The sequence below is a fragment of the Pelodiscus sinensis genome, chromosome 3 (assembly GCF_049634645.1).
Source record: "Pelodiscus sinensis isolate JC-2024 chromosome 3, ASM4963464v1, whole genome shotgun sequence".
Classification (NCBI taxonomy): Eukaryota; Metazoa; Chordata; order Testudines; family Trionychidae; genus Pelodiscus; species Pelodiscus sinensis.
This window is the reverse complement of record NC_134713.1, coordinates 38,631,366-38,645,228: the sequence shown is the minus strand read 5'-3', so window position 1 is coordinate 38,645,228 and position 13,863 is coordinate 38,631,366. Positions and strand designations below refer to the sequence as shown.

At 41.1% G+C, this 13,863-nt stretch overlaps 1 protein-coding gene across 2 annotated transcripts in view; it reads left to right on the top strand.

Annotated features, from left to right (window-relative positions):
- Positions 1–13,863, top strand: part of CSMD1 (CUB and Sushi multiple domains 1) — a 1,865,804-nt gene that overhangs the window by 1,803,658 nt on the left and 48,283 nt on the right. The window lies entirely within an intron of this gene.

Sequence of the window (13,863 nt, the reverse complement as noted above, 5' to 3'; positions counted from 1 at the left end):
CAATTTTTTAAACACCAAAATCCTACCAAACTGATAAGCCTTTGGAGAGCTTAATCCACTAGAGATGTATACACCAACTCCCTACTGAAAGCTTCCCTACAAATATCAACCCAAATAGAGGCAGCAATCTCTTTCTTCTTCTCAGAGTAAACAGCTGTAGAGTACGTGCTGTGAAAATGATTTCAATACTCAAAGGCAACCATTGTCAATCTCCTCTAATGCCCATACCCAATCAACCAAGTAGCAGATTGGACACCTCAGAATTCATGAGAAGCCAGCAGCCTTGTTTGGAATCCTGCTTACTTCATTTATCCTGTCTTGGTTTGATATCACCTTGAACAAATTGGTGTAGAACACAGCTACTTCCTTCATTTCTGCATCCTACCCATCCCATTCTTGTTTAGGGATCCTTCTCATGAAGGATCCATTCTCTGTTAGTTTAATTTCTGTGCCAGAGAAGATAATGGAGCAGGTAATAAAGGAATCCATCAGCAAATATCTGGAAGATAATAAGGTTATAAGTAACAGCCAGAATGGATTTGTAAAGAACAAATCATGTCAAATCAATTTGATAGCTTTCTTTGATAGGATATCAAGCTTTGTGGATAAGGGAGAAGCAGTGGATGTGGTATAGCATGATTTTAGTAAGGTATTTGACATGGTCTCACATGACCTACTTATCAATAAACTAGCAAAATGCAACCTAAATGGGGCTACTATAAGGTGGGTGCATAATTGTCTGGGCCAAATGTAGGGAAAAAAACTCTTTTGAAAGCCCCCTTCTTCCTCCTAGAACGAGGAACACAGGGGCTTCCGAAAGAGGATGTTTGCTCTTCCACAAAAAAAAATGGAAGAGCAAAAGCATTCTCCTGGATGCAGCGGAGATTTTTCGGGATACCCTGAAAACCCCCCATAGCCTAGCTGTACCCTCAGGGAAGATCTCTAGACAGTGCTTGGTCCTTCCGTGAGGGCAGAGGACTGGACTTGATGACCTCTTGAGGTCCCTTCCATTTCTATGATTCTAGTTCTCTGGCAGCCAGGTCCACCGTGTCAGAAGACCACAGGACAGAATATGCCTTTGGGTACATGATGCCATTTGGTTTTCCTTATGTATCGGTGTGCAACTCTAAAAAATTATATACAGCTTCATGATTTTATAAGTGGAGAGCAAAGTTAGCAAGGTTTGATGGGCCTAATTCACCTTACACTTTAAATAATTTTAGACTTGTGTAATGCCTTGGACTTCTGGAGAGTTACATTAGTGAACATCAAAGGCTTATGTGGCCATATCATAAGGAGGCAGTTTTGAATGTGATATTGTTGAGAGGTATTCCACATAGCTACAAAATATGAACATTGTAGGGTATCTTGAAGATTAGATAACATAAATCAATCACTGAACTCACTGAAGCAAAATGCAGGACAATGTAGCACTTTAAAGACTAACAAGATGGTTTATTAGATGATGAGCTTTCGTGGGCCAGACCCACTTCCTCAGATCAAATAGTGGAAGAAAGTAGTCACAACCATATATACCAAAGGATACAATTAAAAAAAAATGATTGTTTTTTTTAATTGTATCCTTTGGTATATATGGTTGTGACTACTTTCTTCCACTATTTGATCTGAGGAAGTGGGTCTGGCCCACGAAAGCTCATCATCTAATAAACCATCTTGTTAGTCTTTAAAGTCCTACATTGTCCTGCATTTTGCTTCAACTACCCCAGACTAACACGGCTACATTTCTATCACTGAACTCACTGAGAATTCTATATTAGTAAAAGACTCCAGTCATTTGGTTCAGAGATTTAATATTTCAGGAAAACCTATTTAAAAGTATCATATATAAATGGTATTTGTTGACCAATTCTTTCCTGCTACCCAGAATGCACAGGTTCACAGACAGACTCTTGTGCTGAATAATTATGTCATTTATTTACTACTTCAGTGAGTGATCAGTCCATAGAAACAGGCCACAGAATAGGGCTAACTGCAAGTGCAACACCATATCCAGGTGCTCATCTTAAATACACTGTTACAAAGTTATTCATTATATATTGCATAAACACCTTTTCTGTCTAGCACTATTAGTTTGCTAACTCAGTCGTTTACCTGACTGGAATGCTGATCTAGTTGTTTACCTGATTGGCTTGCTGGCTCAGCTTTTTACTTGATCAGTTTCCTGGCTCAGCTTTTTACCTGGCTGTTCTGTTTCCTTGCCAGATAAACATATTTTCACATATCCCCATGTCTAAAATATGCATTCTACATATTATAAGCTACTGTACTGTGGATGGGTAATGTCCTACACACTCAGATCTGTACTTTTTAACTAAGTAATGAAATAATGTGAATACTATTCTTAAAAGTATAAATGCATTCCAATAATTTGAATGAGGATATTTCAAAATAAATGTGTCTCTTTTGTCTATCTAATCTGCTCAAGCTAGCAGTTTATATCAATAGCTAGTGTTTTTTTTCAGGAAGCTGAGGATGGAGAGAGGCTGTTCTCAGTAGTGACAGATGGCAGAAAAAGACTTTAGCAAGACTCTGCTTTGGGGCAGATAGTTGGATTTGATGACCTGCTGAGGTCTCTTCCAGCCCTAGGATTCTAGGATTCTATGATCTCTGTTGATATCCAGTCATCAGATATGACTTGGGGCTGTGGTCTTCCTCCATGTAGTGCCAAAACTACTTTCGTGAAGAGCTTCCAAAACCTGGGATTGAAGTGATTTTGGAATGATTACTCACATTCCCCATAAGATCTAACTGTAATAATAAATGTTGACGTATGTGTAAACTAGAGGCTTTTCTTATCAAGACTATCTCTTGTGATTCTATGTCCTTCATAAGAGAAAGCCCATCATCCTTAGCACATGTATTTTTTTGATGTGGTAGTTATGCATATTCTGCTCATCAAATTGAGAGAATACCCTTCACCCAGAGTTTCTTGGACATGAAAAGAGTGAGAGTATATTAGAACTACTTTATAGAATTGAATGGCATAGGAATAAGATAAAAATAACAATGCAGCAAATGATGGAATTCCATGTTTTGATATAAAAATTGAAAGTAATGAGTGACTACCTCTCAGTGAGGTGAAAACTCTGCCATACAGATATGTATGAAACTTCTGAATTCTGAAAATTATGAACATAACTGAGACATATTCTCCTGGGAGGCATTTATTTAATTAAGACAAGGGCACCAATTACATGTCCAAGTTATTCAACTGAAAATTTGAAAAATTCACATTTCTCTGAATGTACGCTCAGTTCAGTCCCTTCAGAGTCTCATCCATGGTTTTCTGGACTTAGACATGTACTGATATATCATCAAAAGGCAACGTTGTAACAAAATAAGCATTTTTGTGTGTTGGGATTATGAGATGTTTGTAAAATGCTGGTTCAATCTCCATTTCAATATGTGTGCTAACCAAATCCAATTTACTGAAACACTGTTCTGCCCTAAGAGTAGCAAATAGTTTTCCAGTACAAGGTGGTGTATAATTGTCTGCACATAAAGCTGGATTCAGTGTCATTGTGTGAAACTGATGACAAGACTATACTCAAGAAGCTGTCCAAATAAACTTATATAAGAAGCTTGAAAGCATAAGGCAGAACAGTGAACTTACACTATTTTCAGACTTAACAGTAAGCTGTACATGTTGCTCACCTGTCCAAATTCTTTTTCTAAAACTATGGAGTGTCTCTCCAGTGCTCCTTTAAAAAATTGAGGTTTGTTCCCAAGTCCTTCGACCTCTCTTCAATTAACCTTTATCTTTTCAATCCAAAATCTGACAAGTAATGGGCGATACTTTCCCTCAATAACATATAAGTTTAAAATAACTGATTGTCTATTGAGTTGATAATTCACCTGAATTATTCCTTTTGGAACTAATTTTTCTCTAAGTCTTCAAAATTGTGGGTGTTTCTTCCACAAAAACTTGTGATAAGTCTGGTGAGAGGGAAATGCAGAAATCAGTGAGAAAGCAGCTCCAGTATCAAGCTCCATTCTTATAGGAACTCCCTTAATCAAGCGTGTGAGCCAGATGCCATCTTTGACTCCAGCTTCCAATATATTTAGTGTGAGGTCTTTGTCAGAGTCACTAGACTTCTTGTCTTTTTCCACATTATGAATTCCCAAATTCCACTCTTAACTGAAGGATTGGAATGACCCTCAATAGGACCCTCAATAGTCCAATCTTCTGTAGTAAGGCAGGACTACGTATTATTTCAACCAGTGGTTCCCAAACTTTTCAGCATCATGCCCCGTTTTTGATTTTTGAGAAACCCTCTCCCCCCCTCCACAAAAAGTAGCAAAACTTGTAGAGGAAAAAATAAAGGAACTGACCTGGGACAAAAAACAAAAAGAGCATCAAAACTCGGGGGGGGGGGGATTGATGGCAGGGGTCTGGATCGCCTCCCCCCCAAATTTCTTCATGTCCCCCCATGGGGCACACCCACCAGTTTGGGGACCCATGATTTAGACCATCCCTGAGAGGTATTTTTCTAACCTGTTCATTTTCTGGATCTGGTCATTGTGCAACTGATCACACAGGGCATCACTGAATGTTTGCCCAAAGCAACAGTGGTCTGACAACTTCTATAGAGTGCAAGAAATTGTGCTACTGACTCCTCGCTTCTCTGATGTCACTGATGAAGCTGACATCATTGTGCTATAAATGATGGGAGAAAATGTTCCTGCACTGCTGTATTACCCGAGGCATACATTCCAGTTCAGGGCATATTTGGAGACAATAGATCATATAGCAATACATATCACTGCCAGTAACGCTGACTCTTTGTTCATCTGGAGTGGAATTGAAAAGTATAAATTGCTGAAAATGTTCAAGGTACACCACCTATGACTTGCATTTTTTTGTTGAATTCACTGACTTTGCCCAAAAAAGTTACACTATCTCTGCTCACTAGTAGAACTTTGCACTCTTCTGGATATCCATGCTGTCATAAGGAGACATTTTTGTATGAACTATTTGTGCTTGAATTTTCTTCGCTGTTTGTGCATTTATCCTTCAGAATGCATAATTCTTAGTTTGGCTGCACTTAAACTCCCTCTGCTTTAGACCTTTAGTGTGTGCTAATGCTTTCCTGCACTATCTTTCCTTCTCTGTACAGGTTGCACCTCTCTAGTCTGGCACTGTTGGGACCTGACCGGTCTCGAACAAGAGAATTTTCGGACCAGGAGCGGTCTCCTGTCACCAGCCCTCAAGCCCATCACCTGATGCCATCAGGCTGCCCCAGCGGGCAGCCCACCTCATGCTCCCCCACAACCTGTCTGGGCTGCTTGCCCAGCTGATGCCAGCTCCCTGAGCATCACAGGCTTGGCTCCCGCCATGGCTCTGGTCCCGCTCAGCTCCAGCCCTGCCCTGCACTTTCAGGGACTGCCATGGGGCTCCAGTTCCAACCTCTTGCTCCAAGGGGCTGCTGAGGTGCTGTGACCCTATGCTTCTGGGGGCTGCTGCAGAGCTTCTCCCCATGCTGACCCAGGTTTCTGGGGGACTCTGGCCTCTGCCCCATGGTGCTGTGGGCTTCTGTGGGGCTCTGGACTGGCCCAACCCTCCCAAGGGCTGCCATGGGGCTCTGTTCCAGCCACATGCTCCAGGGGGCTACTCAAGGGCTCTGTCTCTCTGCTCCTAGAGATTACTAGGAGACTCTGGCCCTGCATTGCTGTGGGGTTCCAGTCCCAGCCCCATATTCCCAGCAGCTGCTGTACAGCTCTAGTCTAGTGTCAGAACAGGCTGCTGGGGTATTCCAGCCCAGCCCTGTGCTGTTGCAGGTTGCTTTGGCCTCAGTCCTGCACTGCCTCCAGCTGATCTGGTGACTCTGTTCTCCACAACCCCAGCTGTCCCTCCTGCCCTTAGGCTCCTAGGCTCTCTGGTCCAGGAGTATCCATGGTCCTGCTAGACCACAGATGTTGCCAGACCAGGGAGTGCCAGTTTTCAAAATACAACCGGTACTGGCTTACATGTGGCCAGCCAAGATGGCTGGTTGTAGGATCTTCTATGTCACTGCTTTGTCTCTGTAGCTAGACCACGGCTACTCAACTTTGGAAGCCCCCAGGGCCCACTATGATACTCACAGTACATGCCAAGGGCTGCAACGTAAGTGTGGTTGTATATATATGCAAATACATGCAAATAGCTTTTCACACTGATGGGCATGAATACAAAGCATTTCCCACAATTCCCCTGTGCTTCTGACACCTCCTCCATGGGAGCTAGAAATATCAACACCCTGTACCCATCTGTTCTACCCAGCCTGTCTGCTTGCATCTTTCAATACTTACCCCAACTGGGAGACACCTTGCTGCTGTGAAGCATGTTCCCAGTGGAGGCCGTGTTCAAAGGATCCCACCTGTGGGCCACGTGTTGAATAGCCCTGAGCTAGACAGAAAAGTCAGAAAACTCACCTTGTGTTCTGCACTTAATGTCCCCTAGTTCACAGGTTCCAGCTGCATCCTAAAACAAAATTCAGCAGCAATCTGTCACCATGTGCTCACATAGGTGAAATTATTCTCTTTCTTTCTTTCTTTCTTTCTTTCTTTCTTTCTTTCTTTCTTTCTTTCTTTCTTTCTTTCTTTCTTTCTTTCTTTCTTTCTTTCTTTCTTTCTTTCTTTCTTTCTTTCTTTCTTTCTTTCTTTCTTTCTTTCTTTCTTTCTTTCTTTCTTTCTTTACTGGGAAAGGAGCATTTATTGGATGGGAAACTCCATTTTCATGACTATGCTGGTCCACCCATTATGTACTGTCATGTCGATGGGGAGGGTGTGACATGCTTTTGAAATTGGAGTTCTCTGTGCAGTGTAATGTATGCAAGGTTACATTTCTCTGCCAAACAGAAATTTCCACTTCATGTATCTGACAAAGTAGGCTCCATCTATGCCCAAAGAATTGTTTAAAGTTTCAGAGGATCCTCATTGTTTTTGCTGAAACAAACAATTATAAAACATTGGTATATGGTACATGATCAACTGACATGGGTTCCCTCTTCTGAAATCCCAGATTATATTCCCATTATCAACACATTTTCCAAATTCAAGACCACTATAACATAGCAGATTATTACAAGTAGTCTCACTATTTCTGTTTGACTACATCTGTAGACAAATCTTTAAGAAATGCTGTTTGATAGTTATGATGTGTCAAACTTGTAAATGTATTCCAGCATAAGGACTGGAGGGGTTTAAACTGGGGAATGTAAGTGATGACCTTTGTTAAAGTAAGTGACTTCTGGGTACGTGTCTGGCTCTGTCAGTCTGTTTCCTCACTTGCCCCAGGTGGGTATTTAAGTTTCAATAATTCTTGATAAAGATCTTGTAAGTGTTTGTCTCTCTCCATAGAATTGGAGCTGATCTTGTTGTATTTTAGAGCTTGGTTGTCGAAAGCTGGTTGTGTCATATGTCTTGAATGCATGGTAGAGGCATGTAGGTAAGAATAGCGCTCAGTAGGTTTCCAATATAGGTTGGTGTTTATGTGTCCATCATACATGTCTACTGTAGTGTGGACTGGTCCAGGCTGAGTTTGATAGTGGGGTAGAAATTAATGTAAGTAGTGTAAGCAGAGGAGAGTTATAAGGGGAAGCTGAGGAAATGTTGTTCTAGATCAGCCATAAAAATGTTGGCATATTGTGGAGCCATATCCCACATACCTATACAAGTGACACCATCTAAGACCTAACCACATGTGCATTGTTTTCAGAGGGCTAAAACTTCCCAAACAACACAGAAATTTTTTTTGATTATTCTATTGTTGCCTCCTTGGGTATGTCTAGACTGCATCCCTCTGTCAGCAGAGGGATGCAGATTAGACAAGTCGACATTGCAAATGAGGCAGGGATTTAAATATCCCGCACTTAATTTGCATAAAAATACCCTCTGTGTTTTGCCAACTCGGCACTTTGTTGGCAAAAAGGGGCAGTCTAGAGGGGGATCTGTCAAAAAAAAAACCATTTTCGACAGATCCTGTAAACCTCCCCAGGAGGCATAAGGGATCTGTAGAAAAAGGCTTTCTTTCTCAACAGATCCCCCTCTAGACTGACGCTTTTTGCCGACAAAGTGCTGAGTCGGCAAAACACAGAGGGTATTTTTATGCAAATTCAGTGCGGGATATTTAAATCCCTGCCTCATTTGCAATGTCGACCTGTCTAATCTGCATCCCTCTGCCAACAGAGGGATGCAGTCTAGACATACCACTTATGAAAATGTTGTTTACGCAAGAGAATGTGAACCATGCTAGGAACTAGAAGACTATTCATTCTAGATTCACTTCTAGTAATTGTTAATAATTTTGTGCCCTTCATGGCCCTTATTATTAATCAAAGTCTCATATTCCATTGGGACTTAGACTCAAGTTTTCTATGTGGCACATCTAAGTCTCAAATTGTCATAATACCGCCATAAAAACCCTTTATTGGCACTGGTTATGCTACTATAGTTTGACTCTTTACTCAAACATTTCATGATTTTTCCAAGGTGAGATGATATGCTAATTAGCCTATATTCAAAACTTCTTCCACAACTTCTTCAGTGCTGCTGCTGAAATTGTTGACGAGAGCATTATGATGCTTATCTAACACAGGATGATGATCTCTTGACATAGGCAGTGTAGGCCCTTCCCTTACTACCACAGTAAAACTAATCAAAAGCTATTTTCCATGTTCAAGCACAGTGCTCATAAAAAGAAAATGTGACTAAAATATTGGTACGTAAAGATATTTGTTGTAACAAGATTTGTCAGATTTGGAAATTGTAATGCACCTCTAAAATCTGATCTTGCTAAAATATTTGCCAAAATTTACAAAATTGTGCATTATCACTTCTGTAGATCACAGAGAATATGTTTCCACAGCAGGGAAAAAGTTGAATTAAGATATACAACTCCAGCTACAACAACTGGATAGCTGAAGTTGAAATAGCTTAATTCAGCTTTCAGCAGTCTCGACAGAGCAGGAAGTCGAAGGAAGAACACTGTTCCTTCAGCTTCTCTAAGTCCTTGTAAAATGAGGGTTACAGGAGTGAGAGTAAGAAGTCCTTCATCTTGACATTATTTTGAAGTAATGGCTTGCTGTGTAGATGCACATTTTGTTATTTTGAAATAATGTCAGTTATTCTAAAATAACACAGATGTTTCAATATACTCTTAATGTTCTCTTGTTACCTCTGCCCACTTGGGAAATGTCAAATTTTAATTTTTTCTTTGATTCAAAAATTACAGCTATTTTATATATGAAAAATGAATAAAAAGTGTTCATTCACATAAACTTAAAAACCAACAAATAGTATGGTAGCACTTTAAAGTCTAACGAAACATATAGATGGTATCATGAGCTTTCATGGTCACGGCCCACTTCTTCAGATGACCCAAATGTTGTATGTGAAGAACCAAAATAAATAGGGGAGGATGGAGGGGGGGGAGGAAGGAAAAAATGGGAGGGGGAACAAAAGGAGGAAGTGGGTATATAAATATCAAAGGGAAAACCAAGCTGGTATGTAACAGATGAAACTATTAGTCTACAAGCATCTAAAACTGGATAGTTAGTTAAAAGAAGCAGATAAGGACCATTAGTTCAAATAAAGACATTTATAAATCATCCCAAATGTTAATAATAAGATGAGTTATTCAAATTGTCTAATTATGTTCTAGTTGAACAAAATCCTGTAATCTGTAATTATAACCTCAAAAGGGCAGACCTGATCATTATTTATATAAAAGATCTATTTGAAGAGAGGAAAAGTAGAAAGTAAAAAAGAGTGTTACATGTATAATGTTAGTATTATTCTACAATCAATTAATTAATCTCAAATTATTGTTTTGCCTGTATTATGCATCAGCAGCTATGCCATGCTTGTATAAATTACATTAAAACATTTAGACTTTTAGTTGGTGAGTGTGAGCTTTCTTAATACAGCCCTGTCTTGGACTTTGGCCAGTGCCTGAACATTATCTGTAATTTTTTTTTAGACTGGATTTCCTCCAGTTTTCTAAAGAAGTGAGTAATCTCACATTTAAAAAGTAATGAATACGCTTTGGAATTCTTTGTTTGCATTGTATTCACTGCCTGAATTAATTGAGTTGGCTATAGATATATAATTTGAAAAATCCCCAGACAGCATTTCCTAAATTGAAGGCAGCTTCTTTCATCTGTATGTCTGTGTGTATACACACAGAAATGCCCCCCCAAAAAGTGTGTGAGATGAACATTTTCAATTATAAAACGTATAAACACTTATACAGGCAGTCCCCGACTTACGCGGATCCGACTCACGTCGGATCCGCAGATACGAACGGGGCTGCCACAGAGTACACGGACTGCGGGACCTCGCGGTCCTGACGCCTGTGTACTCTGGGGCTTTCTCTGCGTCTCCCTGGTCTGCAGACCAGGAAGACGCAGAGCAAAGCCGCAGAGGGGCTCGGGCAGCGGGGCAGCCCCGCTGCCCGAGGCCCCCCCTCCTCTCCTGCGTGGCTTTGCAAAGTAGGAATAAGATCCTCCGGAAAAAGGCTTTTTTTCCGGAGGATCGGGGCCAGTGTAGACGCTCTTTTCCGGCTTTTCTAAAAGCTGGAAAAAAGCGGCAGACATTTTTATTTAAATGCCGCGGGGGATATTTAAACACCCCTCGGATTTCCCTATTACGACCTGTGAAATTAACATGCCCCTTTCGGAAAAGGGGCCAGTGTAGACGTAGCCTTAAATTTTTTCTACTTATAAAAAAACTTTGATAAAGATGGTATAGAATTAAAATGCATTGTTCCTACCCATGCATCTAGTGTTAGCAATACACCTGCAGTCTGAACTCCCTTTTCAAAATAATTACTTATTGTCAGGATAGTTTGAGGAGAATTCTTTCCTCCATTGGTTAACATATTCTATGGTGGGGGAGGGGAATAAGCAAATAAAACCATAAGTCATTGCAATCAGTGGACAGAACTTTAAAGGCAGGTATTATCACAAGTTGGTGGCATTGATTTCCATTTTTCATGATAAACAACAAAATATAAGTTTGCAGACCTGGCTAGGGAAGGGTGTAGCCATCACCTCAGGCTAACTAGAACTTCCATCAGCAAATCTCTTGCAGAGCCACCCTGGGAAATGAAAGATTTTTTCCCTTGTAAAGAAACCCTAGGGCTACGTCTACTCTGTGCATTCTTGTGCAAGAATATTTCTGTGCCTCATTTGCATACCTAATGAGCTGCCATTTTGTGCAAGGGGCTTTTGCGCAAGAAGGAGCTGGCTACACTGCTCCTTCTTGCGCAAAAAAAGCCCTCTTGTGCAGGAGCCGTTCTTCCTGAAAATAATCGGGGTTCATTTGCATGTTCCTGGGTGCCGCCATTTTTAAATGCCCAGTACATTCCCCCGGCTACATGTGGCATGGGCTAGGTAGTTCGAATTACAGCTCCTAATTCGAACTACCATTACTCCTCCTGCAATGAGGACTACCAAACTACCATTACTCCTCATTACAGGAGGAGTAACGGTAGTTCGACTTAGGAGCTTTAATTCGAACTACCTAGCCCGTGCCGCGTGTAGCCGTGGGCAGGTAGTTTGAACTACCGGGCATTTAAAAATGTTGGCACCCGGGAACATGCAAATGAAACCCAGGATATTCAAATTCCGGGCTTCATTTGCAAGTTCGAATGACTACATTAGCCACCCTAGTTCGAACTAGGGTGGCTAGTGTAGACATACCCTAACTTCTTTGTTCCTAGATGCATACACTTAGATTCAGTCATATTAAATACATATTGTCCAGCATCCTCAGGACCTTACTGGTCCTATACAAGGGAATTTGCTGGACCAGGGAAGGTCCCTTCCCCTCATGGCTGTGCTGCCACTGGGTTGGGGCTCCAGCCTGCCCCAGCTGCTGCCTTAGCCCCCATGAGGCTTTCCTCAGCCCCGCAGCTGCTGGGACCAGAGGGCCCCGACCAGAGCTGCACAGCTGGAGTAGAGCTCTGTAGCTTCGTGGCTGGAGCAGAGGGATAGAGCCAGAGCTCCACGGCCTGGGCCAGAACTCTTTGGCTACGGCTGAGATCAGAGCTCTCTGGCCGGGGCTGGAGGTTCACAGAGATGGCCAGGCTAGAGCTCACTGGCTGCTGGGGCCAGGGAGCTCTGCTGGGGCCAGAACTCCCTGCCATGCCATCCATCCATCCTCCTCACCACCACCTCAGCTTCCGGCTGAGTCATCTTTACAGTGCTCTTGCCCTGCCACCAAACCTCCTTCTTCCTGGGATCTGTGGTCCAGGAACATCTGTGGTCTGGTTTGGACCACGGATTTTTCCAGACCAGGATGTTATGGTTAAGGGAGGTACAACCCGTATTGAACTGTGCCCACCATACCAAGTAATCCAGATTGCTCTGTATCTGTCATCCTCATTATTTACCATGCTCTCAATTTTTGTTTACTCCGCAGAGTTTATCAGTGGTTTTTTTCAGGACATTGATAAAAATATTAAATAAGATAGGGCCAAGACCCAAACCCCGGGGAACCCCACTGGAAACAGGCCACTCAATGAAGATTCCCCATTTACAGTTACATTTTGAGATCTGTTAGTTCTGCTAACTTTTATTGCCCAGTGAGCTTCTTAGTTGCAAAAATCTTGGTTGAAAGTTGTCTGGACTTGCTGATTTAAAAAGCATCTATCAAGTATTTTGTTTAACATCTTCTAAAGATAATAGTGGAATATTAAGAATGGTGTACTCATCCTATGCTGAGATAATATCTGCCCCCTCCAAAATACATCATAGAAATATTATTGAACACTTCTTAATTTTCTGCACTGTTATTGATAATAGTACCATTTCCATCTAGTAATGGAGCAATACTCTTGCCAGGATTCTTTTTGTGCCTAAGATATATTTAAAAAATCCTTATTTTCCTTAACTTTGTTGGGCATACATTTTTCCTTTTGTCCCTAATGGTACGTCTACACTGCCAGCTTATTTCGGAAAAAGCTATTCTGGAAGATATCTTCTGAAATAGCTTTTTTTGAAATAGAGCAGCCACACTACAGGGAAGCCTCCAAATTAGTCGAAGGAAGGCTCCCCTAATGTGGACTTGCTACCTCGATTTAGAGCCCCAGGAGGCACTGGGGAGTAATATCTTAGAATGGTGCTGGTGAGAAGCTATTTAGACATAGTAGCAGTGGAACATCCACACACACCCTCTTCTGAAAGAGCTTTTTTGAAAGATGCATTATTCCTTGTGGAGTGAGGTTTACCAATGTCAGAACATGCCCTTTGTTATTTCAATTTTCTTTGGAAATTGCTATGTGGACTCTAATATTGTTTTTCCAGAATAATGGCCATTATTCCGGAATAATGGTGCAGTGTAGATGCACCCTGAGCTTCCCATATCAATTACTATAGTTCCTAACGTCTGATTAATATTGCTATCAACTCCAACCATAATTTATTACTACTTGTTCAATGACACAGCAATCTATAATCAAGTTCTCTCACCAGCTACCACTTCGGTAGAGTTGGCATTTTTATTGTTTAAGGAAGAATTTAGTTCTGTGCAACATGACATTGACCAAAGTTGTGAAAAACCTAGGAAAACATGATTGAAAACATATTTACAAATACAGTATCTCCATACTAAAGCCTTCCTTGGCTCAGTTTTTGATGAGTATTCAGTCAGTCAATGGTAATGTTTCAAGGAGGAACTTTTATTTATGGATAACTCTGAAAACCAGTATGTTTGCACATGTGTAAGTAGTCATGACAAAAGAGCCACAGTTTCCATTCTAATATATTCTGACTTTGTATATTTGGAAGTGAAGGAACTCAGAGACCAGAATAATGTCAGAAAGCTTTATAAAGATTGGCTTCTTCAAACTAAAAATTAAGT